This window comes from Gavia stellata, chromosome 26 (genome assembly GCF_030936135.1).
Source record: "Gavia stellata isolate bGavSte3 chromosome 26, bGavSte3.hap2, whole genome shotgun sequence".
NCBI classification, from domain to species: Eukaryota; Metazoa; Chordata; class Aves; order Gaviiformes; family Gaviidae; genus Gavia; species Gavia stellata.
In genome coordinates this window covers 25,025-52,785 of record NC_082619.1, presented here as the reverse complement: position 1 = coordinate 52,785, position 27,761 = coordinate 25,025, and the positions used below count along the sequence as shown (strand labels likewise).

The 27,761-nt window shown below is 49.1% G+C and overlaps 1 long non-coding RNA gene across 2 annotated transcripts; it reads left to right on the top strand.

The window, feature by feature from the left end:
* Positions 1–1,743: 1,743 nt before the first annotated feature.
* LOC132319283 (uncharacterized) lies at positions 1,744–5,014 on the top strand. 2 transcript variants are annotated; one of them, XR_009484489.1, is made up of 4 exons: positions 1,744–1,784; positions 2,254–2,455; positions 2,566–2,676; positions 4,905–5,014. It is a non-coding gene; the product is annotated as an uncharacterized LOC132319283 (long non-coding RNA). The 2 variants fall into 2 exon arrangements; XR_009484488.1 differs by having other exon boundaries at positions 2,254–2,676.
* Positions 5,015–27,761: the final 22,747 nt, after the last annotated feature.

The following is a 27,761-nucleotide window of genomic DNA, read 5'->3' as shown; positions in this document are numbered from 1 at the left end:
CTCCCTCTATGGGCGTGATTGCTCCGCACCACCTTTCCTTGCTCGTACGGGTACTGGACCAAATTCCCACGCTGACTTTGAATTAGCGCCCCTCCTTGTGTGTGCTCTTTTGAACTTTGATGCCTTCTCTCTGGGTGGATTATTTTAACCCCAGACTGGGATTAAAATTTAGAGGGGAAAAAAAATTAGGAACTGTGCAGCTATTTAAGAGATGAGAATAAAATGACTTAACGTGGACTAAACGAATGAAGTTCTCGCACCTTTGTAAATGTTGAAGAAGAATTCCATTGCTGTGTAATGGCTGAACCCATTAACTTATTAAACCACATGGAAATCAAAACCTGACCCCGAGTCTGACTTCGTACCTGCCGGAGTGTGGCGAGTTGGGTTTTAGCTTTCTAGAAGTTCAGGGAGGTGGTTGATTTGTAGCCCTCTTTTCTAAGGCCGTAATCTCTGAACAGCCCTTTTTGCCAAATGCAGATACCCGGGTTTACGGTCTGTCAGACCACGGTGAGGGCTGTAGCCTTTGCGGTGCTTCTAGGAGGCAAGGGATTCCCCGGACAGTGACGGCAGCCCCGGAAGGCGTGAGCGGCTCTGAAACCTTCGCCTGACCCCGGACGTGTGGCAGTACCCTGGGAGGGTCGGCTACAGCTTCTCGGAGTGAGTAGCGGAGCGGGGAGAGCCCTGCCCTCTTCCTCATTGGCGCCCGCCTCTGCATTTTCTTCTCCCTTAGCCTGCCCTGCTTTCTCTCGATTCTCGTCCTCGCTTTGTTGCAGAGCCTACGGTTCCAGCTGCAAAGTCAAGGTAGGCCAGAGGGGTGGTGGCTGTGCGTTTCAGCTCCAGGAAGGGCTCATCCTGCGGGGAAGGAGATAGTATTGGGCCTACACGCTGGCCTCGCTGCCTGGCTGGGGGGCGGGGGGCTTATCTCCCACACTGTTCCTGTAGCGTGAGATGCTGTAGTCCGCGTGTTCGGAGCGGCAGAGGGGCCGTAAGGGGCTGGGAGACGGATGTGGCGCTGTGTGTAAGAGGGAGAACCTGCTAAAGGGGGCGCGGGAAAGGTGGAGGGGCTGGGGCGGAGGAGACAGGCGTCACCACGGGGTCGGGACTCAGAGCCATCAGCCGGCGGAGCAAGCCGGGAGCGCTAGTCTTCCGGCACTGAGCTTCCGGGCGACGAGTTTCGTTTTTGAGGCTCGTGGCGACATGTAGGCTTTCTTACACCCGCTGTCCCCGCGGGAGGTGTAGTTTCCTGCCATCGCTCAACGGATTTTTGCGGGGTTCGCGGACCGCCCGCTCAGCGAAAGCTGAGCAGCAGCGTGTACATCCGCGCGTGGTCGACTGAGCCGCCGCCTTCACTGCTGCCACCCGGTATCCGGCAGGCAGTACTGCAGGTGCGGCGATGCGCCGACCTCGCTGCTTCCGCCTTGTGACCAAAATGTGGTCCTGCGCCTCGGTGAGTCCTCGCTCTCTGCTGCCGCGTGGTAGCCGGAATGCGGTACTGCGGCGCCGAGGCCGCGCACGCGTGGTGCTGCCGCGTGCTCACCGCTGCCACTGTGTGAGGAAAAGCGGGCAGTGCAGCGTGCGTATCACGCGTGCGCAATAGCGCTGCCATGCTCACTGCTGCTTCCTGCTGACTGATCTAAGGTACCGCAGCTCGGCGTTCGCGCATGCGCACGACCATCGGGCGACTTCCGGCCCCTCCCGCGCGCCGTCAGCGGCCGGTGCGTGCGCAGTGCCCAGGAGCGGCGCGGTGGTGTGCCGGGCGCGCTTCCTTTCGTCGGCGACAGGTGAGGGCCGGGACCGCCGGTGTGGTGAGCGACACCCTTCGGCGGTCGCGGCTCGGGGGTGTCTCCCGCCCGCCTGGGGGTAGTGGGATGGCGGGGCTCGGCAGCGTGGGGCGCGGGAGCTGTTGGGAACGGGCCAGGGCCTTGCCCGTACCCTGTTTGGTCGTGAGAGTCCTGTTGCTGCCCCGGGTGCCCGAGGACACGGCCTGCCGGGAGCCCTGGACAAGGGCGGGGGGCCGGAGGCCCGTGGGATGCTTCCAGCCTGGGGTGAACACAGGTGACCGTTGATGACAGTTGCTCGTTCTTTTTGTCTCCTGGGGCAGCCCCGAGGACTAGGTTAGCCGCTCCTCCTCCGGGGGTGTGTCGTTGACTGCATCCAGCTTTTAGGTTTGCTCGCGTTGTCCCTGGCTTGCCTCGTTATTGTAGCGGGGTGTGCGAAGAGGGAAAGGTCTAATACTTGCTGTCTTTTTAGACTAGCTGCCGTGGCTGAAGTTGAAGAGAACGGCAAAAAGCGAACCAACTGGAGAACAGAGCGAAGTGGATCCGAGTGGAAGCTGCCTCCATCTGCAGAATGGAGAAACCCTGCCTGTTTGAGCGAGGAACTGTCCCAATTAATAGTCCTCGGCAGATGACGTGACTAATGTATAACGCGGGGTCTGTGTGCGTATCCAAAGGTATGGCACGTCTGTGTATCGCGTGTGTGCGCGTAAGTGCGAGTGAGATGATACGCGTCTATGAACCGTCACGTTTCAAGAGCTGTGAGACACCAGCTGTACTCTCTCAGACGGATGACGGTCGAGTAACCGGAGCCACGGAAGAGGGAGTAAGCATGAGAGAAAGAGAGAAGCATCCGAATTATACATCTCTCCAGGCGGCATCACGAGCGGGAGCTGCGGTGAGTCCCGGGCCCTTGGGTGTGCATCCCCCTTCTTCCGTGTCCCGTTCCGTCCCCGCCCCCCTCTGCATCCCCCATCCCTCCCAGATCCCTGCCCGTCTGCCTTTTCCTGCTGCCATCTGTCTGTTGCACTGTCCTTTGTTCCTCTGTCGTTGTCTTTTTGCCTGTCCATCCGTCCGCCTGGCTCCACGTCCCTCTGCCCGGCTCCTGGACTCTCTCGCTTTCCTTCTGTGTCATTTTTTCCACTTACCCATACTCCTGTTTTTCTCTCTATTCTTGCATCCAGCTGACTGTCCCTCTCTTTATCCCTCGGTCCTGGTTCCCGTTGCTCTTTTTGTCTGCCCGCCTCTCTGTCCTTCTCCCCGTCCCTATTTTTTTCGTGCTCCATCTGTCTTGTCCTGCTCCCCGTCCCTCTTTTTCCATCTTTGTCCCGCTGTGCTGTTCCCTGCCCCTGTCCTTCCCCTCCCACACCCTCCCCCACGCCCCCCCCAATTCTCTGTCATTCTCCCTGCCTGCCCCCCACCGCCATCTCTCTTCCTCCGCCTGTCCTGCTCGCTGTCACTCTCTTTTTCTTCTGTGTTTCATTTTCTGGCTGCCTATTTGTCAGCTTTTTTTATATTTCCCCTGCCCTTCTTTTTTGCTATTTCTGTGCTCTTCTGCCTGTCCCTCTCTTTGCCTCAATAGCCTTCCGTCCTGCCTCCCATCAGTATTTTTATTTTCTGTATCTCTGTCCTGCTCCGTGTGCCTCTTTTTCCATCCCAGCATCCTACTCTGTGTCCCTCTCTTTTCCTTTCTGTCCTTCTCCTTGTTCTTTCCCCTCGCCCCCTCTTTCTTTTTCTGTTCTCTCTGTCGCTCGGTCCTGCTTCCAGTCCCCTTGTTTCTAGCTATATACCTCTGTTCTGCTCACCGTCCCTGCTTTTTTTTCTTACTCGGTCCTGCTGCCCGTCGCCGTTTTTAAAATCTATCTGTCCCGTTCTCTAGCCGTATTTTTCTCTGTCACTCTATCCTGATCCCTTTCTCTGGCAATCCCGTTCCCTGTAAGTCTTTTTTCTTTGTCTCTCTGACCTGCTCCCTATCCCTTTCTATCTCTCTTCCTCTGCCCTTCTTCCTTTCTCTCTCCCTATTCCTCTGTCCCTCCTGCTTCTTTCTCCATCTCTATCCTGTTCCATGTCCCTTTCTTTCTCTTTATTGTTCCGTCCGTCTTCTCGTGTCTATCTTTTCTGGCTTCCTCTGTCCTGCTGCCTGTCCCGTTGTTTCTTGCTGTATCCCCCAGCCGGCCGGCTGTCCCCTTTTCCCCCTCTCTCTTGTCGTCTGTCCCGCTCGTTGGCCCTTTTTGCTTTTCCTTTGTCGCAGTCCTCCAGTTTTTCTTTCTCTGTCTCTTTGTCCTGTCTTGCGTACCTTCTCCCTGTTTTCAAACCTGTTCTGCTGTTCCCTTTCTTTGGTTTCTCTCTCCATCTGTATGTCCCACTCCCTGTCCCCATATCTCTCTCTCTCTGCCTCCACCCCAGTCCGCATTAGTAGTTTTTCTTTCTGTGGCTACTCTCCTGCTTCCCAGTCATCTTTCTGGCTCTACTTTTCTTTCCTGCTCTCCGTCTTTATTTTTTTGCGCTCTGTACGTCTGTCCTGTTGCCCGTTACCGTTTTTTTTTTTCTCCGCCTCTTTGTCTGGCTCCCCATCCCTCTCTTTCTCTGTGCTCTGTTCTTCTCTCTGTCCTTTCCTCCCCTCTAGTTCTTTCCTGCTCCTTCCTTCTTTTTTTCCTCTTCTGTTGCTCTGTCCTGCTCCCTGTCCCTTCTTTTTCTTCTTCTGTCCTTCCTCATGTCTTTTTCTCTCTCTGTCCCTTTGTCCCTCCTGCTTCTTTGTCCATCTCTGTCCTGCCCCTTGTCCCTTTTTTCCTCTCCTTGTCTTTTCCGCCTTTTCCTCTCTGTCCCGTTCCCTGTTGCATCTTTTCTTGCTATATCCCCCGCATCCAGCCGGCTGTCCCTTTTTTCCTCTTTTGTCCTCAGTATTTTTTTCTTGCTCCACCTCTCTGTCCTGCTGCCCATCACAGCTGTGGTGTTCCTCCCCCCTGCCAATGCTGTCCCGCTTCCTTTTCTTTTTTCCTCTCTCCGTCACTCTGTCCAGACCCCTGTCCCATCGATTCTCGCCTCGTCCCTCTGTCAAGCCCCCTGTCCCTTTCCTCCCTTCCCGTTTTGTTCCGCTCCCTTTTCCTTATTTTTTTCTACCTTCAGAGCCCATCGCTACAGGAGCTGACCGTTCACTGCCAGCCTGACAAGTACCGCTCCAGTAAGACTACTGAAGTGTCTAAGGAGAAGAGGGAGTGTATGGGCACCGAGCCCTGTAGGAGACTCACTCCCAGGAGTTTTAGGCATTAATTAATAAATGTTTGCTTTCTTTTTGCACTCACGGCTATGCCTGCGGTCCCTTTGCGCTTGGTAAGAGGCTGGCACAGAGTCCAGGGAATGAGTTTGCATGTCTTGGGGTCGGGTGATGGCCCGGCGTTTCGGATGGGCTGCAGCTGTGGGTGGGGGCTGGAAGAGCCACAGGTGCGGGCGGTGATGGTGATAGCCCCTTACTGCAAAGGGGTGGCTGCTGGTGGAGGGGCTGGTCTTGCCCTGCCGCGGGTGGCAGTGGAGAGGTCGGCACGAGCCGAGGGAGGAGGGGAGCGGATGCCGAGCATCGCCAGGCTGCGGCTGCACCGAGGGAGAGGGTGAGCGGGGCCGCTCGATCGACCGGCGGGTCCCAGGGAAAGCCCCAAGGAGGGCAGCGGTGCCTACGGGGGGTCGCGGGGTCCGTGTCCAAGGCGCGGAGCGGTGGCATTTTTAGGGTCCCGCACCATGTCGGAGCCGGTGGCAAGGGGCAGCGGGGGCGTTGGGGAGCCGCATCGTGTCGTAGCTGGAGTCGTGGGGGGACGACACGGGGGAGTCTGCCCGGAGCCGCGCCGGGGAGTGCGGGGCTGCGCTGCGGGCTCGGCGGGGCTTTCGGGTGCATCGGCGGAGGAGGGGAGACCCCGCAGGGTCAGAAAGCGGGGCAGGCTGCCTCTCGCGGCGTGCCGGGAGTTGTAGTCCGGGGGCACGGGGCTGCCGGACAGCCATGTTGGTTCCCCGAGCGTGCCGGGAGGTGTAGTCTTCCGGCGCTCGGCTGCCGGGCGGCCATGCTGTGTTCGCCCGCGCGTGCCGGGAGCTGTAGTTTTTGCCGACTTGGCTGCCGGGCGGCCGCGTTGCTCTCGGGCGCGTGCGGTGTGGCATAGCGCTTGCCACTGCCGTGGCCCCCGCGGCGCGGCACGGCGTGTAGTTCTGTTGCTCGTTTTGTGTCGTTTCCCGCGGGCCTCCGGCTGCAGCCGCTCCCTGACAAGCGGTGCGGCTGGGCCTTGAGAGCACAAGCGCGCCACTGCTGTCATTGCTGCCACTAGGTGATCCAGAGCTGGTACTGCGGGTCGGGCACCGCGCACGCGGGCCGTCGCGCTCGCCGTGCTCTGGCGAACGGAACGCGGTACCGCAGGTGGGCGCCGCAGAGGCGGCGCCGCGCTCCAAGCTACCGTCTGCCGGTAATGGCGATGCGATGCTGCAGTGCCGGTGAGGTGATGCCACCGCGCTCGTCGCTGCCGCTCCCCGCGCGCGGTGCCGGCGGGCGCTCGGCAAGCAAAAGGCGGAACTGCAGCGGCGGGGCTGCCCCTGGGTGAGCGCCGCCCGCCGGGTGCTCGCTGCTGCCGCCGCCTCCTCGTGGCTGCAGCGCCGGCGCCGCACAGGTGCGCAGCAGCGCTGCTGCCGCAGCGCGGCAGTGTCCTGGGCGCGATTCCCGGTGGGTGAGGGCCAGGACCACCGGTGAGACGAGCGTGCCTCTTTGGCGGGTGCAGGGGCGTCTCCTGCCCGCTGGCCTCCACGGGGTGGCGGGACGGGAGGCTTCGAATCACCTGCTGCAGCAGGCTCCCGATCAGCTGCAGGCGAGCCGGGTCAGGGTAGCCCCAGGGATTTGCCCGAGAGCTGGTAGGAGGGAAGAGGGGAAGGAGGCGGACACCCTCCCGGGTGCAGATGCTGGGCGCCTCTCCAACTCGCCAGAGCCGCCCCCTGCTCCGAGCCTCCCCCAGTCCCGCTCGCCCCATGCAGCTGCCCTCAGCTCCCGCACCTCCTCTGAAGCCTGTCCCATAGCCCCAGGCTGCCCCCCTGTCATGAAGGCGGCGAGCTGGCCCTCGAACGCGCCTGATTCTTCCTCGACGCGGGTGCCGTTAGCCGTGGTGCGGGGAAAAGAGCGGCGTCTCCGGAAGGCCCTGCGGAAGGTGGGGATTCGGTCACGGGCAAGCTACGGTAATAACGGTCGCTGCTGCTTCTTTCCCTCTTTGGGAGGCTGCGCTGAGGATGTGGCTGTCCATTCCTCCCCTGGGGATGCCGTGAACTACACCCGCCTCAGGCTTGTGTAGGTTGTCTCTGCCCGGCCTCGCTCTTCTCGTGGCTTGAGGGTCAAGAGGGACAGGCGGAGTGCTTACTGGCTGTGGACGGGAGCTGCCCTGGCTGAAGCTGGAGAGTCCAGAGAAAGGTAAAGAAGAAGAAATCGAAAGCCATCTGGCCTGCCGCTGCCTCCCGCTGCAGGCGAGAGAGAGCCTGCCTCTCCAGGCGAGGAAGGATCCCTCTTTGTAGTCCGCAGCGGGCCGGACCGCCAACATGCAACGCAGGGTCTGCGTACGAAACCCAACATGCAGCGCGGCCGCAGCTATGCGTCTAGGAAGACTCGTCTCATAAGAGCTGTAAGACGCCCGCGTGTCCTCTTAGGTGGAGGATGGCCGAGCGACCGGAGTTACAGAAGAGGAGGGGAGGAGAGAAGGAGACGAGAAGCATCTGAACTGGGAAAGTCTCTTGGCGGTGCTGAGAGCGAGAGCTGCCGGGAGTCCCGGGCCCTCAGGGCCCTGTCTCCCCTCTTGTGTGCCCTAGGCCCTCCCCACCCCTCTCCTGGTCCCCGCTCTTTCCCATGCTGCTGTGATTTTTTTTTTTTTTTTCTTTTCTGCTTCCCTGTACCTCTCCCCTCTATATTTCTGTCCTGCTCCCTCTTTGTCTCTTCCTTTGTCTCACTTGTTCTACCACTCCCCTTTCTTTTTCTCTCTGCTTTTTTGTCCTGTTCCTTCTCTCTCTTTTTTCATCTTCTGTCTCTGTCCCGCAGGCCATCGCTGTTTTTTCCTTTTCCATCTCTTTGTCCTGATCGGCCTCTGTCTCTTTTTTCCCCACGATTTCTCTGGCCTGTTCCCTGGCATTCTTTTCCTCTCTGCACCTGTATGTGCCGCTCCGTGTCCCTCCCTTGCCATCTCCTTGCTTCCTTCCTTCTCTTTCTCTCTCTATTCCTTTCTCTTGCTCGCTGTCGCTGTGGTTTTTTTGATGCTGTATCTCACTGTCCCTGTCTTCTTGTTCATCTCTTACTCTCTCTGACCCTTTGTGCTGCTCCCTGTCCCTATTATTTGTTGCTTTACCTCTGTCCTGCTCTTTGTCCCTGTTTTCTCTCGTGCTCCACCTCTGTTGTCATTCTCTCTGTTGCTCTCGTTGGCTCTCTATCCCGGCATCCCGCTCCCTGTCCCTTTCTCTCTTGCGGTTATCTTGCTTTCCAGCTCTCTGTCCCTCGCCTGTTTTCTGTATCCCCCCAACCTTCTCGTCTTACCTTGTTCCTCTGGCCTGCTACCCATCGCTGTCTTTTCTTTCTCCATCTCTCTGCCTCGGTCCTGTCCTTCTCCTCCTCTTTCTGTCTCTAACATTTATTTCTCCATCTCTGCCCTGCGCCCTCTCCCTTTTCTCTTATTCTTTCTGTCTTCCATCATCCCCCTAACTTTTTGTCTGCATAGCTCTGTACCGCTGCCCGTCCCGTCGTTTCTCGCTATATCCCCCTGCCCGGCTCGGCTTGCTGTTCCGTTATTCCCCTCTGTCCTGCTCCCTGGCCTTTTTTTTTTTTTGTTTTTCCTCATCCTGCAGTCCATCGCCATTTTAATTTTCTCCATCTCTTTGTCCTGATCCACATCTCTCTCTTTTTTTTCCTCAATCTGGCTTGTTCCTTGTCTTTTTCTTTCCCTTCGTCCTTCCTTATTTCTCTCCTTCAATTTCTCTCTTGCTCCATCGGTTCTGCTCCCTGCTCATCATCTTCTGTCTCTTTCCCGCTGTCCTGCTCCCTGACCCTGTTTTCCTTCGGCCATGTCCCTTCAGGGCTCCTCATCCCTTTTTTATTGATTTCTCTATCTCGCTGTCCTTTTCCCCGTACCTTTCCTTCTCCGCTCCTTAGTCCTTTGCCCTTGTTTTATTTTTACCTTTCTGTTCCTCCGTCCCGCTCCCCATTGCTCTATTTTTGTTCCCTGTACCTGCCGCTCCAGTAATGACTGCCGCGTTTTCCCGGGGGAAGGGCCGAGCGTACAGGCGCGGAGCCCTAGAGCAGACTTGCTCCCGGGACTCGTGCGCGTTAACAAATAAATGCTCGCTATCTCCTTTTGGCTGTGTTTGCAGTCCTTTGTGCTTGGTGAGTGCCTGTCGGAGGGAGGGTCCGGGGGAAGCGGGTGACGTGGCAGGTGTAAGGGGCCATGGCTGCAGCTGTGAGCTGGGGCTGGAGGAGCCCCAGGCGGGACCAGCGAGGCTGATGGCCCCTCTGCGTAAAAGGGCTGCAGCCCCATGGGATGGTGCTGCTGGGACACGCCTGCCCGAGAGTGCCGACAAGCGACTGGCTCAGTTGGAGTTGGGCCCCCTCAGGGCAGGTCCCAGGGATTTTTGGAGAGATGGTGGAGAGGAAGCAGGAAGAGGGGCAGGAGATGGCTGCCCCCTCTCCTCCAGGTCCTTGGAGGCCTTCCCACCCCCTGGAAAAGGTGCTGGCTGCCCCCCCCCCCCCCCCCCCTCAAAGAAACTCCTCCAGCCCTGCTCACCCTCCACAGCTGCCGCTGGCTCCGGCGCCTCCCCTGAAGCCACAGACCACCCCCAAGGCCTGTCCTCATGGCAGCGAGCTGGCCCTTGGATATGCTTATTCTCCCTAAACGCAGGTGCTGTTAACGTCAGTGTGGGGAAAGAGCAGTGTCTCCAGAAGCACCTGCGGAAGGAGGGGTTCCTGCCTGAGGAGAGCTACTGTCATCACCGTGGGTAACAGCTGCTTGTTCTTTCCCTTCCCCAAAGGCAGCACTGAGGACTCGGTTGTCAGTTCCTCTCTGGGGATGTTGTTGATAGCATCTGGCTCGGGTTCACGTGGGTTGCCTTTGGCCTCGTTCTCCCAGCAGCACGGGTGAAAAGGGACGGCTGGAGCGATTACTGACTGTGGGTGGGAGCTGCTGCAGCTGAAGCCAGAGAGGCTGGAAAAAGGTAAAGTGGCAGACGAATAAAATAAAGGGGATCCAGCTGACAGCTGCCTCCGGCTGCAGCAGGAGACAGCCTGCCTCTCCGGGTGAGGAAGGATCCCTCTTAGCGTAGTCCTCTGCAGATCCGATCGCCAGTGCGCAAGGCAGGGTCTGTACGCGTGACCGAAAGCGCGGGACGGCTACGTAGCATGTGCGCGTATGAAGCTGCGTACCTGGGACGCTTCGTATTGTAAGAGCTGTAAGATGCCCCTCTGTTCTTTTAGGCGGATGACAGTCAAGCAACCAGAGCTACGGAGGAGGAAGGGAGGGGGAGAGAGAGATGGAGAGAGATGCGTCTGAACTGTCAAATTCTCCCGGCCGCTCCGAGAGCGGGACCTGCGGTGAGTCCTGGACCCCTGGGGCCGTGTCGCCCCTCTTTTCTTTCTGTTACTGCTGTCATTTTTTTCCGCTTCCCTGTACGTCTCCCTCTTTCTCTGTCGTTCTGCATCTCCGTTTTCTTTCTGCGCTGTTCCCCGTCCCTCTTTTTTTTTTCATCCTCTGTCTCTGTCCTGCGGCCCATTGCTATTTTTGTCTTTCTCCTTCTATCAGTCCGTCTTCCTATCCCAATTTTTTTAAATTTCTCCCCGTCTGCCCTTTAGCCCTTCGCAATTCCCAACCCCCCCCACCTCTCTCTGTCTGGCGTCACGTCCCTATTTTGAAATTCCTCTCTCTCTGCCCTGTATTCTGGATATACTTTTTCTTTCTTGTATTCTCTCATTCCAGGTCCTTGTTCCTACATCTTAATTTCTTTGCTCTCTGTCCCATAGCCTATTTTTCTCTTTACCTTTCTCTCTCTGGCCCCCTGTCCCCTTTCTTTAATTCCTCTGTCTCTCCCCTTTAGCTCATCGAGGTTTTTTGGTATTTCTCAGTCTCTCCCTCTGTCTCCCTCTCTCTGCCCACCTTGCTATCCCCTTTTTTAATTCCTTCCTGTCTGCCCTGTGGCCCATTGCTATTCTTTTGGTTTTTCCTCTGTTGCTCTCGGTCTGGTTCCCTGTCCCTTCCTCCTCTCTGGCCTGTAGCCCATCGCTGTTTTTTTGTCCCCTCTGTCTCTCTCTGTTTGGCTCTCTTTCCCTCTTCTTCAATCCCCCCTTCTCTGCCCTGTGGCTGCTAGCTGCTGCATTCTTTTGTTAGCTGGGGCGGTGGTGGATTCTGTGAGAAGCCACCCGGAGTCACCCCATGTTGAGCGCAGCCAGTTCCGGCTCCGAGACGGATCTGCTGCTGGCCGAAGCGGAGCCTGTCGGCAACGCTGGTAGCGCCTCTGCGATGACGTATTTAAGAAGGGCTAAAAAATGCTGCACAGGAGCTGCGACAGAGGAAACGTGAGCGTGAGGGAGTCCTGCGGACACCAAGGTCGGTGAAGAAGGAGGAGGTGCTCCGGGCGCCAGAGCGGAGATTCCCCTGCAGTCAGCCATGGAGACCACGGTGATGCAGGTTACTCCCCCGCAGCCTGCGGAGGACCCCACGCCGGAGCAGGTGGATGTGCCTGAAGGAAGCCGTGACTCTGTGGAGAACCTGCGCTGCAGCCGGCTTCTAGCAGCACCTGTGGTCCCGTGGAGAGGAGCCCATGCTGGAGCAGGTTTTCTGGCAGGACCTGTGGCCGGGACTCCACGCTGGAGCAGAAGAAGAGCGTGAGGAGAGATGACGTGCGATGAACTGACCGTGACTCCCGTGTTCCTCGGAGGGAGGAGGTAGAGAAGTCGGGAGTGGAGATGAGCCTGGGAAAAAAGAGAGGGGCGGGGAGAAGGTGTTTTTTAGATTCGTTCTTATTTCTATATATCTTATTTCTATATATCTTATTTCTTATATCCTATTCCGATTTTGACTGACAATAAATTAATTTCCCCAAGTCAAGTCTGTTTTGCTGGTGACACTAACGGGCGAGCGATCTCTCTATCCTTATCTTGACGCAAAAGCTTTTGTTTGTATTTTACCCCCACCCCTCCACCCCCCCTGTCTTGTGGAGGAGGAGGAGCGATAGAGCGGCTTGGTGGGCACCCAGCGGCCAGCTGAGGTCAGCCCATCGCAGTTTCCTTCTATCAGGCTCCCCGTCCCTGTTTTTTAATTCTTGCCTACGTTTCTTGTACCCTGTGGCTTTCGAAACTTTCCTTCTACCTCTCCGTCCCTATCTTTTTAGTTGTGGCGTATGTTTCTTGAACCCAGTTGCTTTTTAAGTTTTCTTGCTACTTTTCCCTCTCTCTGTCTCCCAGATCTAATTTTAATTGCTTGCCTGTGTTTCTTGTACCCCGTTGTTTTTCAAATTTTCTTCCTACGTCTCCCTCTACGGAGCTCCGTGTACCTCTTTTTTTTTTTTTTTTTTTTTTTTTAATTCTCGTCTATGATTCTTGTGTGCTGTCGCTTTCAAAATTTTCTTTCTATGTCTCCCTCCATCTGTCTCCCTGTCTCTAATTCTTAATTCTTCCTTCTCTGTCCTGTACCTGGTCACTTTTTACATTTTCTTTCTACACCTCCCTCTTTCTATCTTGTCTTTCCTTAAAGCCGTCACGTCGTAAATTTTCTTTGTATGTCAAAGTTTACCTGCTTTGCTGTCCCTATTTTTTACATGTTCCTGTCTATCCCGTACTGCGTCGCTTTTAAAATTTTCTTTCCGCGTCTGCTGTAAGCAATTTGCTGTCTGTCTTTGTTTTATTTGTTTCTCGTCCTTCCTGTACCCCCTTGCTTTTGAAATCGTCTTCCTATGTGTCTCTGTATTTTCCTCCCTCTTCTTACTTTGTAACGTTTTCTCGTCTTTCCTTAATGCCTTCGCTTTTATAATTTTCTTCCTATGTCTCTCTCTTATCACCCTAACCCTAATGTAAAATTTTTTTCTTGTCTTTGCTTTTTAAATTTTCTTTCTATGATGTCAGCTTTTATCTGGTTTTCTGTCCCCGTTTTTAATTTTCTTTCCTGTGTGTCCTTTACCCAGTTGCTTTTAAAATTTTCTTTCTATGTCTCCTTTAACCAATTCGCTGCCTTTATTTTAAATTTTTTTCCTGCCCATCCTGAACCCTGTCGCTTTTTCAGTTTTCATTCTACGGCTACTTTTATCAAGCTCCCTATCCGTATATTTTAATTTACTCCCGTCTATCGCTTTTAAAATTTCATGTGCGTCTCTATTTGTTACCCTACCCTCATTTTTTAATTCTCCCTTGTCTTTCTCGGTGCCGTCGCTTATTAAATTTTCTTTCTGCGTCAAGATTTATTACTTTTGCTGTCCCCATTTTTTATCGTTTTCCTGTCTCTCTGGCGCCCTGCCGCTTTTTAAACTTTATGTCTCCGTTTATCAAGTTTTCCATCCTCATTTTTACATTTTTCCCCATACCACGGCTTTTTAAATTTTACTTCTGCGCGTGCTGGTTTGGGACGGGATACAGTTAGTTTTCTTCACAGTGGCCGGTATGGGGCTGCGTTTTGGATTTGTGCCCGTGACGCGTCAGTTATCCTTGACCGGCGCCGGCACGGCATATCGAGGGCTGTTCCACTCCTTGCCCCGACGTGCCGGCAGGAGGGGACGGAGCTGGGACGGCTGACCCCAACTGACCAAAGGGATATTCCAGACCGTACGATGTCGTGCTCGGCAATAAAACCGGGGGTGGAGGTCGGTGGGCGCGCCACTGTTTGGGACCGGCTGGGTGTTGGTGGTGAGCAATTCTTTTCACTTGCATCGCTTGCTTTTCTTGGTTTTATTTTCCTCTCTCTTTGTTGTTAGTTCCCCCTGTCCCGCCCCCCCCCCCCCCCTTTATATTTTTTTAATGAAACTTCTTTTTAATTATTGAACTGTTTTTACATCAGCCCACGAGTGTTTTTCTCACGTTTGCCCTTCCGACTCTCCCCCCATCCCGCTGTGGGGGAGCGAGCGAGCAGCGGTATGGCGCTTAGTTGCCAGCCAGGGTTAAATCACGATGCTACGTCTGCTTTTATCGTTGAGCTGCCTACACTATTTTTTAAATATTTCCCATCTGCCGTGTATCCCGTCGCTTTAAAAATTTTCTTTCTGTGTCTACTTTCATCCAGTTTGCTGTCTTTATTTCTTCATTTGTTCTTCCCTGTCCTGCGCCCCGTCGCTTCTAAACTTCTTTTCTATTTCTTGGTTTGTTGTCGCAATTTTTTTTTTTTAATTTTTCCTGTCTGTCCTGAACCTGAACGCTTTTTAAATTTTCCTTTTGTGTCTAGTTTTTTCGAGCTGCGTATTGCTGTTTTTTAATTCTTTCCCGGCTGTCGTGCGCTCTGTTGCTTTTTACGTTTCCTCTCTGCATCTACTCGAACCTATTCGCTGTCTTGATTATTTCTTTATTTCTTTAATTACCATTTCTTTAAAATTTTCCGTCGGCGGTCTTTATTTGCCTGCGTTTATTTTTTAATTATTTCGCCTCTTTCCTCGCCCCTGCTGCTTTTTAATTTTTTGTCTATGTCTGTTTTAGTTTGCTGTTCTTCTTTTTTTAACGCTTCATTTCCCTAATCCCCCTCGCTTTTTCAACGGTCTTTCTATGCCTACTTTCATTCCCTTTGCTGCCTCTTTTTCGTTATTTCTCCTCTTTCTTCCGCGCCGTCGCTCTTTAGATTTTATTTCTACGTCTCCGTTTCAGTTTGCTGTCGCTATTTTTTAATTTTTTCCTCATTTCCTTCACCCCCCTCGCTTTTAAAATGTACTACTTTTATCTTGTTTGCTGTCTTTATTAATTATTTTTGCTTGGTTTTCCTTTGTGCTGTCGCTTTTTAAATAATATTTCTGTGTTTTTGTTTTAATTCACCGTCGCCGTTTTAAAAATTTTTTCTCGTTTCTTTAATCTCCGCCGCTTTTAAAATTTTCTGTCTGCCGTCTTTATTTTATAATTATATCTTCTCTTTCCTTGGTGCCGTCGCTTTTAAAATTTTCTTTCAACCTCTGTTTTAGCGTGCTGTCCCTATTTAATTTTTTCCCTTTTGTTCCCTAACGCCCATCGCTTTTGAAACGTACTTTCTACGTCTACTTTTTTTCCCTTCGATATCTTTATTTTTAATTATTTCTCGACCGTCTCTAGTGCCGTAGTTTTTTAAGTTTTCGTTCTCCTTGTCCGTGTTAGCTTGGCGTTGCTATGATTTAATTTTTTCCTTATTTCCTTAATCCCCGTCGCTTTTAGAATTTCTGTCTACTTTTATCCCCTTCGCCCTCTTTTTTTTTAGTTATTACTTGTCTTTCCTCAGCGCCGTCGCTTTACAAAGTTTCTTTCTACATCTGTTTTAGTTCGCTGTCCCTATTTTTTAATTTTCTGCATTTATTGCAGTCATCCCCGTTGCTTTTTAAATTTTCTACTTCTATCCCGTTCGCTGTCTTTTCCTTTAATAGTTTATCGTCTTTCCTCTGTGTCCTCTCTTTTTAAGTTTTCTTTCTACCTCTCTCTCTTTTAGTTTGCCATCCCTATATTTTTATTTTTCCCTTTATTTCTGTCATGTCCCTCGCTTTTTTAACGTTCTTTCTACGCCTGCTTTTTTTCCCTTCAATGTCTTTAATTATTTCTTGTCTTTCCTTTGTGCCATCGCTTTTTAGATTTTCTTTCTACGTCTCTTTTAGTTCACTGTCGCCGTCTTAAAATTTTCTCTTATTCCTTCCATCCCCATCGCTTTCAAAATTTTCTGTCTACTTTTATCCCATTTGCCGTCTTTTATTTCGCTGTCTTTATTTTTTAATGGCGCCTTTCGTTGGCGCCAATGCTTTTGAAAGGTTCTTCCTATGTCTCCGTTTTAGTTCGCTGTCCCTATTTTTAATTGCCCTAAACCCCGTCACTTTTAAAATATTCCGTCTACCTTTATCCCGCGCACTGGCTTTACTTTTCAATTATTTCTCGTCTCTCCTTAGTGCGGTTGCTTTTTGCAAGTTCTGTCTGTCTTTGTTTAGTTTGCTGTTGCTATTTTTTAAATTTTTTCCTCTCTTAGTCCCTTGACCTTAAAAGTTTTGCCTCTGTGTATGCTTTTATCTAGCTTGCTGTCCCCTTTTTTTTTTTTTAATTTTTTTCCTGTTTGTCCTCTACCCGGTTGCTTTTGAAATTTTCTTTCCGTGTCTTTCTATGTCAAGCTTCCTGTCCTTATTTGTCGGTAGTTTTTGGTATATTGCTTACCCCGTTGCTTTTTCGGTTGACTTTGTATCTGTCTCTCTCTTTGTCATCCTTCCTTTATTTTTTTAGTTTTTTCCTATCTTCCCTAATAGAGTCGGCTTTTTAGTTTGTTTATATATGCAATTTTATCCCATCTAATGTGTTGAACTGTTAATTCTTTCCCATCTGTCCCCGAGCCTGCGCTTCACTTTATAGATTTTCTTCGCACGCCTCTGTTTATTTCGATCGCTGTCTCTCGTTTTTAATTTTTTCCTCTCTTGATCCCTTGGCTTTTAAAATTTTGTTTCTATACGTACTGGCCATCTAGTTTGCCAGCCCTCTCTTTAGTCCTCCGCCGACTGTCCCGCACCTCTTTGCATTTTCACGTTTCCTTCTTACGCCTGCTTTTATCAAGCTCCCTGTCCCTATTTTTTAATTCTGTTACACACCCCGTCGCTTTTCAATGTTTCTTCCTCGCTCATCTTTAATCTGGTTTGCTCTCCCTATTTTTTTTTCTGTTTTCCTTACCCTGCCGCTTTTTAAATTTTCTGTCTGTGTCTCCATTTATCTCCTTCCCTTTCCCTTGTTTTAAGTTCTTTCCTGTCTTGAACTGTGTCGCTTTTAAAATTTTATTTTTATGGCTCCATCTCTCTGGTTCACCGGCCCATTTTTTTCTTTCCCGCGTTTCCTGTAGCCCGTCGCTTTTTATTTTCTCTTTGGAATCTCTGTCTACATAGCTCCCTTTGACAATTTTTAAAATCTCCTGGCTCTGTCCTGTTCCTTTCTATTTCTCCCTCTATCTGTCTTATGTTCTCTCATTTTTAATTCTTCCCTCTGTCGGTCGCTTTTTAATTTCTCTTTCTGCGACTGCCTCTGCCTGGCTTCCTGTCCCTATATTCCTTCTGTGCTTTAATGAATAAACTCTTCCTGCCTCCTCTGTGCCCCTGGGTACAGAGCTCGTGGCTGTGGGCAGGTGCCGGGGATGGGGGGACGTGTTGGGGGGCTTTGGCAGGGGCACCTGTTCCCGACACGGGCTCCGGCTGGGCCCGGGGCTGGGGCAGTCCCAGGTGTGGCCAGTGAGGCTGAGGGTGGGGCTGGCCCTGCTGTGTGAAGGGGCTCTAGCTGTAAAGGGGGCTGCCACCAGGGCATGCCTTCCTGAGGGAGCTGACAAAGGGGAGCTGGCTGAGGAGGGGGTCCTGCAGATGGGTGCCTCGAGCGAGGAATGGCCGGTCCCTGCAGCGACGAAGGATCCCGCCGAGCGGTCCCTGACGGAACGCACCGCCGGCACGCAGCGCTGGGAGCTCGGTGCCTCCATCTGCTGCGCGTCGGAGCCGCCGGCAAGCCTTGCGGCGGAGGAGCGTCGAGGAGCCTGCCGCCGAGGCAGAGAGTAAAGCCTTGGGGCAGTGAAGGTCTCCTGCTAGTGCCGGGACCTGCGGCGAGACGCGCATTCTGTCGTGCGCGTCCCGGTCGATCTATGCCTGCCTCCCTGCCCGTCCCGGCTTCTGTCTCCCTCTCTCCCGGCCCACCTACCCGTCCGGCTCCCCAAAACCTGTGACTTTTCTGCCAACTCTGCCCTGTACCACTTCACCTATCAATTTTTTCTTTCCTCCGTTTTTCCCTCGGTGGCTTCCTCTCCCTACTTTTTAACGCTTTCTTGTGTTCCTTGTACCCCGTTGCATTTTAACTTCTCTTTCTGCGTTGCCCTCTCTCCGGCGCCCTGTCCCTATTTTTTAATTCCTCCCGCTGTCCTGTGCCCCATCGCTTTTTAAATTTTCTTTCTGTGTTTCCTTCTATCCATCTCCCTGTTCTATTTTCTGTAATTATTTCCCCTGTTTCTTATTCCTGTTGTTTTTAAAATTTTCTCAGTACGGTTCCTTCTATCCATCTCCCTGTCCCTGTTTTTTTAACGCTCCCGTGTTTCTCGTACCCGATCGCTGTCTAAATTTTCCTTCTAGTTTGTCCTCTATCCATCTCCCTGTCCCAATGTTTTAACTCTCGTCTACATTTCTTGTACCCGGTTGCTTTTTAAAATTCCTTCTACGCCTCCCTCTATCCGGCTCCCTTTCTTGATTTTTTTCAAGTCTTCCCTGTATTTCTTGTAGCCTGTCACGATTTAATTTCTCTTTCAGCAGTTCCTTTCGTCTGGCTCCCTTTCCCTAAATTTTAATTCCTCCCTTTCTTCCGTATACCCTGTCACTTTTAAAATTTTCTTTCAACGTTTCCTCCTATTCGCATACCTGTTCCTATTTTTTCTTTCCTGTTTTTCTTGTAGCCTGTCACATTTTAAATATTCTTTCTACATCTCCCTCTATCTGATTCCCTGTCTCTATTTTTCTGTTCCTCCCTCTCTGTCCTGTACCCGGTCGCTTTGAAAATCTTCTTTTGTGTCTCCATTTATTTAGTTTCCTCTCCTTCCTTTTCAATTTTTTCCTGTCTACGCTATACTGTCAATATTAAATTTTGTTTCTATGGCTACTTTTATCCAGTTTGCCGTCTTTGTTTTCTAATTCTCTCCTATCTCTCCTGTTACCTGTGGCTTCTTTGATTTTCTTTCCGTGTCTACTTTTATCAGGCTCCCCATCCCTGTTTTTTAATTCTTTCCTGTGTAGTGTATCCCGTCACTTTTTAAATTTACTCCTACGTATGTCTATTTTTTCCTCTATTCTTATTTTTAATTTATTCTTGTCTTTCCTTAAAGCCGTCGCATTTTAAATTTTCTTTGTATGTCAAAGTTTACCCGCTTTGCTGTCCCTTTTTTTTTTAATGTTTTCCTGTCTATCCCATAAGTCGTCACTTTCAAAATTTTCTTTCCGCGTCTACTTTAACCAATTTCCCGTCTGTCGTGCATCCCGTTGCTTTTGAAATTTTCTATGTGTCTCTGCATATTTCTCCCTGTTCTTGTTTTGTAGCTTTTTCTCGTCTTCCCTTAATACCTTTGCTTTTATAATTTTCTTCTTACGTCTCTCTCATCACGCCACCGCTATTTTCCAGTTATTTTTCTTGTCTTTCCCTAATGCCTTTGCTTTGTAAATTTTCTTGCCATGTCAACCTTTATCCCATTTTCTGTTTCCATTTTTTATTTTTTTTTTCATGCTTGTTCTTTACCCGGTTGCTTTTAAAGTTTTCTTTTGATGTCTACTTTAACTGATTCACTGTTGTTATTTTTAAACTTTCTCCTGTCTGTCCGGAACCCCATTGCTTTTTCAATTTTCATTCCACGGCTACTTTTATCAAGCTCCCTATCCTTTTTTTTTAATTTATTCTTGTCTGTTGTATACCGTGTCACTTTTTAAAAAATTTTATTTCCATGTACATCTCTAGTTTTTACCCTATCCTTATTTTTTTTTCTTGTCTGTCCTAATGCTGTCGCTTATTGAATTTTCTTTCTATGCCAACATTTTTTATGTTTGCTGTGTCTGTTTATCATTTTCCTGTCTCTCCTGTACCCTGTCACTTTTTCAACTTTCTTTCTACGTCTCCGTTTATCTAGTTTTCTGTCCCCAGTTTTTAAATCCTTTCCTGTGTTTCCTATACCGCAACTGCTAAAATTTTATCTCTGCGTGTGCCCGTTTTCGACGGGATAGAGTTAGTTTTCTTCACAGTGGCTGATACGGGGCTACGTTCTGGATTTGTGCTGAAAAGAGCGTTGACAGCGCAGGGACGCGTTAGTTACCGCTGAGCAGCGCTCGCGCAGCGTCGAGGGCTGTTCTGCTTCTCACCCTGTCCTGCCGGCGAGCAGGCCGGGGGTGTGCGAGGATGTGGGAGGGGACGCGGCCCAGACAGCTGACCCCAACCGACCAAAGGGATATTCCAAGACCGCATGACATTGTGCTTGACAATAAGACCGGGGGGAAGGGGAGGTTGGCGGCGAGCGATTGTTTTAATTTGCATTGCTTTTTTTTCTTGGGTTTTATTTTCCTCTCTGGTTTTTTGTGGTCTGTTTTTTTTTTTCTCTCCCTTACATTTTTTAAAAAAAAATTCTTTTTAATTATTAAGCCGGTTTTGTATCAACCCATGAGCATCTTTCTCGTGTTTAGCCTTCCAGTTCTCCCCTTGTCCCAGCTGTATGGTGCTTAGTTGCCAGCCAGGGTGAAACCACAATGCTGCATCTACTTTTACGAAGCTGCCTATTGTTATTTTTAAAATACCTAAATATTTTTTTATATTTCAAAATATTTTAAATATTTTTAAAAAGGGCCGTGTACCTGGTCACTTTTAAAATTTTCTTTCTGTGTCTGCTTTCACCCAGTTCGCTGTCTTGATTTTTTCATTTATTCCTCTCTGTCCTGTGCCCTGTTGCTTCTAAGTTTCCTTTCTATTTCTCAGTTTGCTGTCGCTATTGTTTTAATTTGTCTTGTCTGTCCTGTACCCAATCCCTTTTAAAAATTTCCTTCTGCGACTGCATTTATCAAGCTGCGTATCTCTGTTTATTAATTCTTTCCCAGCTATCGTGTACCCTGACGCTTTTTACATTTTCTTTGTACGTCTGCTTTAACCTATTCACTGTCTTTATAATTTCTTTATTTCCTTAATCACCGTTGTTTTCAAAATTTCCTGTCTAGTCTTATGCTGTTCACAGTCTTTATTTCACCATCTTTATTTTTTTAATTATTTCTTGTCTTTTCCTTAATGCCGTCGCTTTTACAATTTTTTTGTCTACGTCTGTTTTAGTTTGCCGCTCCTCTTTTTTTAACGCTTCATTTATTTCCCTAATCCCCCTCGCTTTTTCAACGGTCTTTGTATGACAACTTTTATTCCCTTTGCTATCTCTTTTTTGTTACTGCTTCTCTTTCTTCTGCGCCGTCGCTCTTCAGTTTTTACTTCTACGTCTCCGTTTCAGTTTGACGTCGCTATTTTTTATTTTTTTTCCTCATTTCCTTAATCTTTCTTTCTACCTCTATCCCATTCACTGTTTTAATTTCTTCATTCTTTCTTGTCTTTCCTTAGCACCCTCGCTTTTAAAATTTCCTATGACGTCCGTGTTTTCATTTGCTATCATCTATATCGTTTAATTCTTGCCTCTCTTAAGCCTTTGGCTTTTAAAATGTTGCCTCTACGTCTGCTTTTATCTAGTTTGCTGTATCTATTTTTAGTTCTTTCCCGTCTGTCCTGTACCTCATCACTTTTTACATTTTCCTTCTACGCTTACCTTTGTCAAGCTCACCATCCCTATTTTTTAATTCTTTCCTGCCTGTCACGCACCCCCTCGCTTTAAAAATTTACATTGCACGTCTCCATTTATTTAGTTTATTGTCCCTATCCTTTAATTTTTGTTCTTTGCTTCTCTTAGTCCTCATTGCTTTTAAAATGTTCCACGTCTACTTTTGTCCCATTTGATGTCTTCAATTTTGATTTTTTTCTTGTCCTTCCTTACCGTCTCCTTGTTTAAAATTTTATTTCTACATCTCCGTTATAGTTCGCTGTTCCTATTTTTTCATCTTTTCATCTCTTAATGCTCTGGCTTTTAAAATCTTCTTTCTGTGTCTACTTTTATCGACTTTGGTGTCCTTATTTTAGACTTTTTCCTGTCCGTCTCGTACCTAGTCATTTTTTAAATTTTCTTTCCGTGAACGCTTTTATCAATGAGCCCTGTCCTTATTTTTTAATCCTTTCCTGTCCGTCGTTTGATGTGTCGCTTTTAAATTTTCTTTCTATGTCTGCTTTTATCTGGTTCGCTCTCTTTATGTTTTATCATGTCTTGCATTTCCTTAGCGCCCTTGTTTTTTAATTTTTCTGTCGATGTGTTTATTTAGTTTGCTGTCCCTATTTGTTAATTCTTGCCTCTCTTAATCCCTTAGATTTTCAAATTTCTGTGTGTACCTTTATCGAGCTCCCTATCCCTATATTTTATGTCCTCTTTGATTTAGTTTCCAGTCTCTATTTTTATCATCCTCTCCTCTCTTAATCCCGTCGCTTTAAAAATTTAGTTTGTACAATGTTTCTGTTTAATTAGGTTGCTGTCCTTATTTTTAATTTTTTTCCCTTTTTATTGCCCTAGTCCGCATCGCTTTTAATATTTTACACATCCTCTTTTATAAGCTTTGCTGTCTGTATTTTTTAATTTCATTCTCCTGTCCTTTACGCCTTTGCTTTTTAAATTTTCCATATCTGCGTTTTAGTTTGTTGTCCTTATTTTTCAATTTTTTTCCTTTACTTTCTTAATCCTTCTTTTTAAATGGCCTTTCTATGTCTACTTTTATACCATTCACTGTATTTTTTAAGGGTTTCCTGTCTTTCCTTAGCGCCGTCACTTATAAAAATTTCTTTATGTGTCTACTTGCATTGAGTTCCCATCTGTCGCATACCCCGTCGTGTGTCGTTTACCCTGTTGGTGTTTAAATTTTCTTTATAAGGCTCTGTTTTAGTTCACTGTCCCTATGTCCCGTCCCCCCTGTTTTTTCATTAAATCCTGTCGCTTTTAAAATGCTCTTTCTGTTTCTACTTTATCCAGCTCCTGTGTCTATTCTTTAATTCTTTGCTATCTGTCCTGAACCGCGTTGCTTTTTAAATTTTCTTTCCGTGTCTGCTTTTATCTAGTTACTTGTCCCTATTTTTCAGTTTTTTACTCTCATAATTTTTTTAGTTGTAAAATTTTTTCCCTAGGTGTTCTTTTATCTCATTTTCTGTCCCTAATTTTTAATTTCTTCCTGTTTAAAAATTTTAAAAGTTTTTGTTCTACATCTACTTTTGTTGCACGTCTCTGCCTGTTTTGTAATAGTTTCCTGTCCCGTACCCCATCGCTTTAAAATTTTCTTTCCTTGTCTATTTTTATCCAGTTTGCCGTCTTTACTTTTTAATTCATTCTAGTCTGTCTTGTACCTAGTCGCTTTTAAAATTTTCTTTCTGTGTCTCTGTCTATTTAGGTTTTATTCCTCCTTTTTGATTTTTTTCCTCTCCATGTCTTCACTATCAAATTTCTGTTCTTGTGTTCACTTTTATGTATTTTTATGTCTCTCTTTTTTTTCCCTATCTATCCGTCCCTTTCTATATGTTGTCGCTTCTCAAGTTTTCCTTCAACATCTACTTTTACCACGATGTCTAACCCCATTTTTGTATTAGTTCCAGTCTGCCCTGTATGACGTCGCTTTTATGTTTTTTTCCGTAACTGCTTTTACGCAGTTCGCCATCTTTATTTTGTATTTCGTTCCAGTCTGTGCTGCACCCTGTCGCTTTTTAAGTTCCGTTTCTACGTCTTTATTTAGTTTGCTCTTCCTGTTTTTCAACATTTTCCTTGATTTCTTTAATCTTCTCGCTTTTAAATTTTTTTCCTCTACGTCTGCTTTCATCTAGTTCCTGTCCCTATTTTTTAATTATTTCTTGCCTCTTGGGTACTCTCTCAATTTGTCAATTTTCTTTCAACGTCTCTGTGTTTTTAGTTTGTTGTCCCTATTTTTAAACTTTTTTCTCCTTCAGTGCCTTCATTTTTCCATTTTTTTATCATCTCTAATTTCCTATCTAGCCTTCGGTCGCTATTTTGATTTTTTTTCTCCTCTGCCTTGTACCCTTTTGCTTTTTAAATTTTCTTTCCATGTCTACTTTTATCAAGCTGTCTATCCCTGATTTTTAATTCTTTCTTGATTGTTACATATCCTGTTGCTTTTTAAATTTTCCTTTTTAAATTTTCTTTGTGTTGTGTTTTTTTTTTTTTCCCCTCCTCTTATCTCGGTTCATCCTGAGGCTTTAGAGGGTCTCCTCGGCACGGTTTTATCCCCGTAGCGTAGTTCGTACCGCCTCGGTTTGTCAGAATGTCTCCTCGGGTCATCCCTCTTCCTTGGAGCGGGTCTCTATCCCGCTTGCCCCTGATGGGTTGGCTTCTCCCTCGCAACGTCCGTACTCGGTTTAAATCCCCTTCCGAGTCCCTTTGTGCCCTCGAGCTTTCTTCTGTCTCTGGCCATCTCGGCACCCCTCTGTATCTGTCCCAACGCTTCCCGCGAGCGTCCTCACGTTCCACGGCCGTCCTTCGGTTCTGCAGCAGGCTTTGTGTCTGTCTTATTCAGAGACGACTCCTCAGGCTTTCATTTTGCCCCGGAGCGCTCTTACCTTCCCCTCTGCTATGCACGATGCCTCCGTTTGGTCCCCTGAGGACATCTGTACTCTGTTCGGAGCACCTCATCCTGCGAGCGATCCTTTGTTTGTGTCTACGTCTGCATTCCCCACGCCCGCCCCCCACCCCCACCCCGAGCCCTCCCGTTCCTGTCGTGACGCCTCCCGAGACCGTCCTCGCGCCCCACGGCACCCTCGGAGCTCTGCAGCCCTCTTTGTATCTCTCTCATTCAGACAGAAGCCTTCTTCGGGCTTTCTCTGTGCCCCACAGCTCTCTTTGGTTATTCGCCGCCATCTGGGATGTCTCCGCTCTGTCGCTTGTCCCCCTGAGGACACCCGTACGTTGCCGGGACACCTTCTCGAGTTTTGCGTGGCGTCCCGGAGCCGCCTTCCGTCTCTCTTTTGCTCTCGGCACCCTTCTCATGCCCTCACCGGGTCTCCTGAGGACGCCCTCCCCGTTTTAGCTCTGTCACGGACTTTCATCCTCTCTCGTTCCCTCACAAACCCGTCCTCGGGTTGTTTGCGCCGCAGAGCGCTCTTATCGTCTCTACCATCTAGGGTGGCTCGGTTTGGTCCCCGGCCTCCCGAGGAGATCCGTACTCTGTTCGGATGCCCTCCGGACTTCCTCCCTGTGTTCCTGAGCCTTCTTTGGCATCTTTGGCCCAATTGGGACCCCTCTAACGGTGTCACGACGCCTATCGATGCCTTCGAGGCTGCCTTTAGCACGCTTTTAGCTTTGCGGCGGACCTCACATCCCTCTCGTTCCCTCAGAAGACTTTCTGTGTCTGTGACTCGGCCTGGTCATTCTGCCCTCTTTTCCCTCTAGCCACACCTCTCTTTGTTCCCTGGCCCTCCGATGACACGTTTACTCGGCTGAGATCCCCTCTGGATTTAATCGTTGATTCCCCAATCCTTTTTCTCTCTCCCTTGCTCCCTCGGGGCATTTCTCCTGCCAGTCACGATGCCTCCGGAGACCGACCTTGTGTTCCGCGTCCATCTTTCGGCACTTTAGGTGGGGCCATCTTTGAGCCATGGAACGCTTTTTCGTTCCTCTACGCTATTTAGGATTCTCACGTTCGGTCCCTGGCCACCCGAGACCGTCCGTGCTCTGCTCAGACGAACACCCCAAGTTCCTCTTCGTCGTCCCCGAGCCTCGTCTCATCCGTCGGCACCCCTCGACAGCCCTCTCCTCACAGTCACGATGCCTCCCGAGACCTTCCTCGATCTCCGTGGCACATCGTAGTGCTTTATCACACCATCTATCTCACTCGTTCCATCAGAGCCTCCCTTCTTTCTTAGCGATGCAGCACTCCTTTATCTTTCTCTCCGCCGTCGAGGGCGTCTCCGTTTGGTTCCTCTCTTGCTCGGTCACCTGCGGTTTGCCTAGGTGTCCTCCTTAGTCTCCGAGGCCCTCACCATATCTCCGAGGCTTCATTTCTTTCCCTGCCGCCTCATAATTCTTCCACCGTATACACCTTCCGTGTCTTTTCTTGTATTCCACAGTGCTCTTGTAGCGCTTTAGCTACCTTTTGGTTTTTTTTTTTTTTTTTGAGCTCCTCGGAGCGCTTTTATCTTACTCTTTGCCATCTTGGATGCCTTCATTCAGCCCTCGGCCCCCTGATGACATCCGTACTTTGTTGAAATCCCCTGCAGTGTTCCTCGTTGTTATCTCTGAAGTTTCTTTGGTCTCTTGGGCCCCCTCCGGACTCCTCAGCTGCCTTTGCCGAGCTCTCGCGAGACATCCCCTGTGCCCTAGGGCCCTGTTTTAGCTCGGGAGGGTGGTCCGCACCCCGCTTTTCCCCTCAGAACGCTTCCCGCGTCCGCATGCGTTACTCCAGTCGGTCTTTCTGTCCTCTCATCCGTTCGGTGCGCCTCCGTTCGGTCCCGGGTCCCCCGAGGACGCCTGTACTTTGTTCAATTCCTTTTTATGCTTGTTGCATGCCCGAGACTTCTTTGGTCTCTCTGGCCCCTTCTGGACTTCTCTAATCCCCATGATGATGCCTCCTGTCCTGTCACAACCTTTTCCAAAGCTGCCTTCATGCTCCCGCGCAGCATTTTTGTTTTCCCATCTTACAGTATGTTTCTATTTGGTATCCGGTACCACAAAGATGTCTGTTGTCGGCTAAAATCCCCTCTCGAGTTTTTCAGAGGAGGCGACAGCCTTCCTCTGTTTTTATCGACACGTCTCCCGTCGTGGTCTTTTTTGTCGTGTTCTGCAATTTATTTTTGTTCTAGCTACTTAGGTGCCAAGTAGGCTGCTGTGTACGGTTTCTGATACATTTCTTGTATTTCTATGGTTTTTTGGTGTTTTCTGTCCTTTGGGACTCATTTAGTTCTCTTAAGGAAGTCAGTCGGAGAGACTGTCAAGGTGACTCTGAATTGTCAGCTATTTACAGTAAAATTTTACTCTGCAACTGGAGATTTGAGAAGGGAAGTTTTTGAGAAGGGATTCTTACGGGTTCTAATTGTGCTTTGTCACTCCGTCCTACCCAGAGCGTAGTTCCAGTAGAAGTTAGGTAGTATAGGCAGTCTTGCTGGAAACAAAGCATAACCCCGTAGCATTTTGGGTTTTTTTTTACAGGAAAACAAAGCACATAACTTTTGATATTAATACAGTTATTGCATTTAACAAACTACTTGCTTACATAGCTTAATACGATATCTACCTTTTTCTATCTATGCCCCGGAAAAATGAGGTTTCGTTCCCTACCCGGTCACGTTGCTGATGCGATAGATGTCATTTCCGAAAAGGGTCGCTTTCTCCGTTTGGCATCTTATGAGCCCTAAACTTAAGGCAGAAGAGCAAACTCCCTGCTGCTCCTCTGGCCGCCTTTATGCCTTCTGGTGATTCACCCCTCCCCTTCCACAGGTGATTGTGGGAAGGGTGGTGGGCGAGGCCCGGGGTATATGAGCCACAGCCCGTCAGTAGGGAGCTCATTCTGCTCTTGGGTTTCTCTGGTGTTAGTGCTCTGTTGTTCTTTCAGTTGGTTGTTCCTTTTGGGCTCTCTAAACTATTTGGGTAGATGTGTTTTGACTTTTAGAAAAGCAGAGGTGTCCATCTGAGGTAAGAGCTTTAGGTTCTATTGAAGTTTGGCAATGTATGTAATAAAAAAGGCACCTGTATGTAGTGGGGCTTTTTTTCAGGTCAGTAATTTTGTATTGAGTGTTTGGGGTGGCCAGATGGTTTAATAGTATGCAAATATTTTTTTTTTATTCTAGGTGTTTTACATTTCCTTGGCATTCCTGACTTTATTGAAGGTGGAACTTTGTGGTTTTTTTACTAGTTGTTCTGTATGTTGTGCGTGTTGTTGATATAGTCTCCATTAACAGGACTGATAGTGAGATTTCTTAGCAGGGGTTAAGGTGAGTGTCTTGTATGCATCTGTATATGGACTTTTAGCATTTTTCAAGAAAGCAGCGGGGACATAATACATAGTGTTTTTCAGGGTACGGGGCAGCTCCTTGTCTACGTGATTGTCCACAGAGTACTAATTTGTCCCTAGAACCTTTACAGCTTGTGGCAGGCCACTCACAGATTATAGGCATCAGGACTGAGTAGCTTACAGGTTTAGGATTTTTTATTTTGAAGTTGGAAGCAATAAGCAGGGTGGGCATCAGCACTGCAGGTGACTTAA